A 6567-nucleotide genomic window follows, 5' to 3' on the forward strand; every position below is an offset into this window, starting at 1 on the left:
ATATGACAAATACTCCTGTACATCCATGTTCATTGCCACACTATTCGCAATAGCCAAGATATGGAAACAACCCAGATGCCCCAAAATAGATGAATGGATGCAAAAAAAATGTGGTACCTATATGCAATGGAATTTTACACAGCCTTTGGAAATGATAAAATGCCATTCATCAGGAAAGGAGTGGAAATAGAACAAATCATATTAAGTGAAGAAAGCCAAGATCAGAGAGAGAAATGCCACATGTTATCCCTGATATATGAAAGTTAGATTTAAAACAGAATGGGACATGACAAATGATTCTAGACACTCACATCTAGGGAGCCCAAAAGAGGATAGTCTTAGGAGAAAACCATGAAGTTTTAAGTCTCTTTACACACAAATATATGTGTGTGTGCGTGTGTGTATGTGTGTGTGTGGTGTGTGTGTGTGTGTATATATATATATATCTTTACACACAAATATATATGTGTGTGTGTGTGTGGTGTGTGTGTGTGTATATATATATGTGTGTGTGTGTGTGTATATATATATATATATATATATATATATATATATATATGTCACCATGGCATTACTTTTCAACTTTCCATTAAAGTTCATCTAGTGTGTTGAGTTCGCTTTCTGTTCTTTCTTTATTCTGACTCCCTCATAACTCAGTTTCCTAAAAATAGCTGTTGAAAATGGATCTGGTCAAACAAATGCCTGGTTGCAATGCATAAAATATTCTAATTGCCCTTTAAATACATGTAGGGCAAGAACTCAGATTGCCCCCTTCTCTCCATGATGGACCACAGATCCTGTCAGCACAGCATGCCTGAAACTCTGCTTCCAAGGCAAGATGTCTTAGGGCAACAAGTCCTTAAGGACAGTCTCACTGTTGTCTCCCATGGTCAATTAAAGCTACCTCAGTTGGTTAAGTTCCTGCCCCATGATGTTAACTTCACCCCATGCCTTGCTAGGCAGGGTAGGAGAAGTCGAGTTCCTGGGAAATATATCTGGGTACAGTGAAAGCCAGGCATTTGAGGAGATGTGAAAGTTCCGCCTCTCAGAATTGCTACAGCTGATATTGTGGGGCACTTTTTTCTTGAGGCTTTTCTGAACAAATGGAGCTGAACCTGTGTTAGGAAAATGGAAATACTGACAGGCCCGACTTGGTCTTCAAGATGGGAGGGGCAGGCAAACTGCCCAGCAGGATAGAATGTTGTGCAAGGAGGTGGAGTAGGGGTCAGGCTTATATTGGTCTTAACAAACAAACAGAAAATAAGAAGCATAATATGGTCTCTTGGGGGCCCAGAGGGGTCAAGGGCATGTGCCCTTGGTCAGGCCCAGAATAGAATGCTCTGCCTGGAGCGGGGGAATTTTTCAGCTAAGACAAGGTTGGAATGACCCACAGTCAAGCACGTGAGCACACACCTGGTGTTTTGCTTGACCTGGAAGAATAAGGCGTGGTCAATCCTTTCACCCTAGCATTTCAAAAAGTAGGAACTCTTCAATTGGACCTCCAAGTTTACATAGATGTCTTCAGGATTCAAGGAGGAGTTCCTGGTGATATTAAGGCCAGGAACATTTGAATTCACTGAGCAAATGGCATGGGAAAATTGGACGGCTCCTGATATTATTCTAGCAGGAAAATGGGGGAACGGCATGTGTCCTACAAAGCTTGTAATTTCTCCTTGAAAAATACAGTGTTGGATGGGACCATAAACTGAAAGTTCAGAAGTGGCTCTCTTGCTATGCAAGAGTGCAGACTTCAGTTCTAAAATCTCTCATTCTTGTGATTGGAACAATGTTTTTAATTGGGTGTTGTGGATTAAATCACATGGAGACTAGTATTAAAAGAGTTAAAAGAAAAAATAGTAAAAAAAAAAAAAAAGAGAGATTGAGAATTGTCAGAGAAACGAGCTTAAAATTTCCTGCTTTGGTCTAGTGGTTTGGCTCTTGTTGTGTAAAAGAGGAGCTGCTTTGGAATAAGGAAGGATGTTTTTCTTTTTTATTTATTTATTTATTTTTATTGTGAAAATACTGTACAGAGAGGTTACAATTACATGGGCAAGATAATGAGTATATTTCTTATCAAGCACTGTAGCCTCCTCCTTTGTTTCCCCTTCTTATCCCTTCCCATCCTCCCTCCACCCTGCAGCAAGGTTGTAAAGTTCGTTTTCGACATAAAGACTTGTACATCTCATTGTTGCAATGGGTCCACCTGTATCCCTATTTAAACGATTTGTTTTTCCCCTTCCCCTCCACAAATTATAACATCAAATACAGTGAAAGCAGGGGTTATACCGTGGGGGAGGGACATACAAAGCAACAAAGAAATCATCTTATAAATGTGTTAGAAACAATCGCATGAAAGAAAAAAAAAACATTTGAATACATATCTTGGGGTTCATTTCCCTACCATCACCTTATCAGACTGAAGGATGTTTTTCAAGTAAGGCGTGGTCTTAAATTGGTTTGTTCAGAAGATGGGATTAAGACACACCCTAGACTGTTCCGGAAATAGCAGAGGGTGTGGGTATATTTTGAAATTACTGAGTACCCTCCACCATATTTCAAAGTCACCTTATGTAAATACATTTTACCCTATTTAAACTAGCCAAAATTGAGCAAATTGTGAACCTGAGCTCTGCCAATCTGAGCAGAGGGGTGGGGCCTGCGGCAGCAGGGATAAATAGGGGAGCAGCCTGCCTGCTCTGTGTGTTTGCTTGACGATTTTTGGCTGATGGTATACCTAGAAATATTTTCTGCCTTTCTAAGACAATTCTTTATTCTCTTTCTTTCTTCCTTTTCTTTCTCTTTCTTTCTTTTTTTTCCTTTTTTTCTTTTGGTTTTCTTTATAACAAGGACAAACCCAACTTGTAACTGAAATTCGCTGAAAGCAACAGAAAAAGGGTGGGGCCTTGTTTTCAATCTCCACTCCAATTGATATGCAAATCAGTTGCACACCCTTTTCAACACACCCTTCTCTAACCCCACCCACCCCAAGTATAAAAGGGACAGAACTGTTGGGAATCCAGCTATTCCGCACATCCCACCGCCTCGCCACCGACAGCGCTCGAAGAGAGCTTTGCCAGTGGTAAGGACCAGTGCCGGAGAACCAGCTCTCTCCATCCTCATTCTTTGGAAAGATGGAGTGGGACATTGCCCAAGCCTTCCAGGAAGAGGTGAAATGCCCCATCTGCATGGAAACCTTCATTGATCCAGTCACCATCCACTGCGGGCACACCTTGTGTCGACCATGTCTGCGCCTTGTCTGGGAAGAAGCCGAGCCTCCAGCCAGGTGCCCTGTGTGCAGGCAACCCTCCCAGCAAAAAGAGCTCAAAACCAACATCTCTCTGCAGAGTCTGGTGTCCATCGCCCGTCAAATCAGAATCCAACAATTCCTGAGCTCCGAGGAGCACACATGCTGCACACACAAGGAGACCAAGAAGATGTTTTGTGAAGTGGACCAGAGCCTGCTGTGTCCACACTGCTCCCAGTCTCCGGAACACGAGGCTCACAGACACCAACCTGTCGACAGCGTTGCTGCGGACAAACGGAAGATGATTTTAAAGGAAATGGACACTTTATGGGAGAAGATCCAAGAAAACCAGAGCAATGTATATGAGAAGAGGAACATCATCAACCAGTGGGTTTGGTACATGAATGTACAGAGGGAAATGACCAAACAGTTCTATTCAGGACTGCATCTGGGTCTCCAGGAGGAGGAAATACGACTTTCGGAGATACTCAAGGAGAAAGGAAGAGTCATCTTTCTGCAACTCAAGACAATAGAAACCCAAATGGTTCAGAAAAGCAGTGACCTCAGGAACATGTATCAGGAGCTGATGAACACCTACCAAAAGCCAGACCTGGAACTCCTCCGGGATTTAGAAGACACCCTGGAAAGATGCAAGAGTGCCGTGCTCTTCATGCCCCAGCCGAAGAAGCCAGAGCTCAGCCCTCCTCCCATTCCTAGACTGATGGATAACCTCAACTGTTACCGAGTGGAGATCACCTATTGTCCTTTGACTCAGAATCTTGAAGAATTCGACTATGTTGCTCTTTCAGGAACCCAAGAGTTCACCTCTGGGAAACATTACTGGGAGCTCAATGTCGAAAGCTTCTCCACCTGGGCTGTGGGCGTCTTCAGGACTTCAGCAATAGGGAGCAACCTCATTCTGAATGAATCTGAGGACATTTTTCTCCTTTTCTCTGGCAGGGGGAACATTCATTATAGTATCGTTACCACCGCTCCATTGCTTCCTCACTACATAGAGAAGCCAGTGGGCCGCATTGGTGTGTTTCTTGATCTCGATAATGGAAGTGTGAGTTTTGTGAATGCTGCTAAGAATTCCCTTATCTGGAGATACCCCACTGGCTCCTTCCACTTTCCTGTTAGGCCTTGTTTTTTCTGCTGGTAACCCATAATCGTAAGTAAAGAGCCTTTCTTTCCTTTTTTATTTTGTTGGTCGTGGGGCTTGAACTCTGGGCCTGGGCGCTGCCCCAGGGCTCTTCCGCTCAAGGCTAGTGCTCTACCGCTTGAGCCACAGTGCCACTTCCGGTTTTCTAGTGGTTTATTGGAGATAAGGGTCTCGGGGACTTTCCTGCCTGGGCTGACTTTGAACTGTGACTCTCAGATCTCAGCCTTCTGAGTAGCTAGGATTACAGGCGTGAGCCAGCAATGCGTAGCTAGTAAAGAGCCTTTCTATGTGTTGGGAACTCTCTATACCAGAGAACCCTTCTCAACTGAAGCAAATAGCTCATACTGTACTTATTTGTCTTTGCAATGTAATTCCATTTTGTTATTAAATATAGAGTTAAAATAAAATGTAAGATGTAAAAATGTTAGTGTGAACCTTTCTATGTGTTGGGAACTCTATACCAGAGAACCCTCAACTGAAGCAAGCAACTCATGCTGTTCTTATTTGTCTTTCTTTGTAATGTAAGTTCATTTTGCTATTAAATATAGAGTTAAATAAAATGTAAGATGTAAAAATGTTAATGCGAGCCTTTCTATGTGTTGGGAACTCTATACCAGAGAACCCTCAACTGAAGCAAATAACTCATGCTGTTCTTATTTGTCTTTCTTTGTAATGTAAGTCCATTTTGCTATTAAATATAGAGTTAAATAAAATGTAAGATGTAAAAATGTTAGTGTGAGCCTTTCTATGTGTTGGGAACTCTCTAAACAAGAGAACTCTTCTCAACTGAAGCAAACAACTCATGCTGTTCTTATTTGTCTTTGTAATGTAATTCCATTTTGTTATGAAATATAGTTAAAATAAAATGTAAGATGTAAAAATGTTAGTGCTTACTTGTTTAATTTGGATTCTGACATATGATAAATGCTATAATAAACAATGGATGGTACAATGAAACGTGGCTTATAAGCAGTTTATTTCTTTTTGGGGGGGTCCGGTCGTGGGGTCTGAATTCTGGGCCTGGGCTCTGTCCCTCAGCTCTTCAGCTCAAGGTTAGCACTCTACCTACCACTTGAGCCACAGCGCCACTTCAGGCTTTTTTTTTCCTGCTTATGTGATGCGGAGGAATCAAACCCAGGGCCTCAGGCATGCAAGGCAAGTGCTCTACCACTGAGCCACCTTCCCAGCTCAGCAGTTTATTTCTTAATTGTTTAATCTTCATCTCTAACATCAATAGCTAGGAGTTTCCATATTCCCTCTGCATTTCCACAAATGTTATTACTTCTCTCAAGAACAAAAGCAGAGTTGGTCTGCCATCTTTCAGCAGACCATAGAGAAAATCCAGGCCATAAGACACTAGGGCATTACCTATGTCTTCATGGTGTCTCAAGTAAGAAGAGGTTCCGATGTTTCCCAAGCAAAGAGATTAGTTAGTTAAAGGTAGAGCCACCATATTGCCTTAAAGATAGTATCCATTTAAGCTACTGTGCCCACTAAACTCAGATTAATGGCATGAGGCAGATAGAAAGGAGGGAATGTAAAAGATAACTGGCTTATTGATTTTTGCAAGATTATAAATCGAACACAGTACTAGAGATGAACCATTCTAAATTTAGCTTGCTTACCTATAAAGCAACTTTTCACATCCAATCGTGTGTCACTGTGTTCTCTTTAACAAAGGCAAAAAAAACCCTCAGTGTCAGGAATATTTAATCTTCTCCTTCAAACCTATTCGGGTTCACTTTTTTAGAGGCAAGCCAGATTCTTGTAGTGGGATCAGTTTTTAAGGTTTTCCTTTTGGTTGTGCATAGAGGATGTTTGGAGGGGTTGTGAGGGAAAGAGATGGAGAGGGTGGGCTTAATTGGGATATATTACATGAGAGTCAACAACTTCTATGGGAGAGACTAATAAAAGAGAAAAGATTCCAAAATCCAGAACAAAGAATGGTACTATTCATGGTTCATACAACAAAATACTTGAGCCTCAAAATGTTTCCATCCATTCCTCTCACTCCTTAAATCCTCAGGAAGAATACAAATGGGAGGATATGATAGATGTGTGTGCACTCTTTAGTCTACATTACAAGCAAATCAGATAAGATAGAGTTTAGGAAACCCTAGAGCTTTTCTAATAGACACTGCCATGTCTTCCCCGTGCTTCA

General features: G+C 41.7%; 1 pseudogene; it reads left to right on the forward strand.

Moving 5' to 3' along the window:
- The first annotated feature begins 3131 nt into the window (after positions 1 to 3131).
- LOC105985554 lies at positions 3132 to 4406 on the forward strand (annotated as a pseudogene).
- Positions 4407 to 6567: the final 2161 nt, after the last annotated feature.

The sequence above is a fragment of the Dipodomys ordii genome, unplaced genomic scaffold, assembly GCF_000151885.1.
Source record: "Dipodomys ordii isolate 6190 unplaced genomic scaffold, Dord_2.0 Scaffold30, whole genome shotgun sequence".
In the NCBI taxonomy this organism is placed as follows: domain Eukaryota; kingdom Metazoa; phylum Chordata; class Mammalia; order Rodentia; family Heteromyidae; genus Dipodomys; species Dipodomys ordii.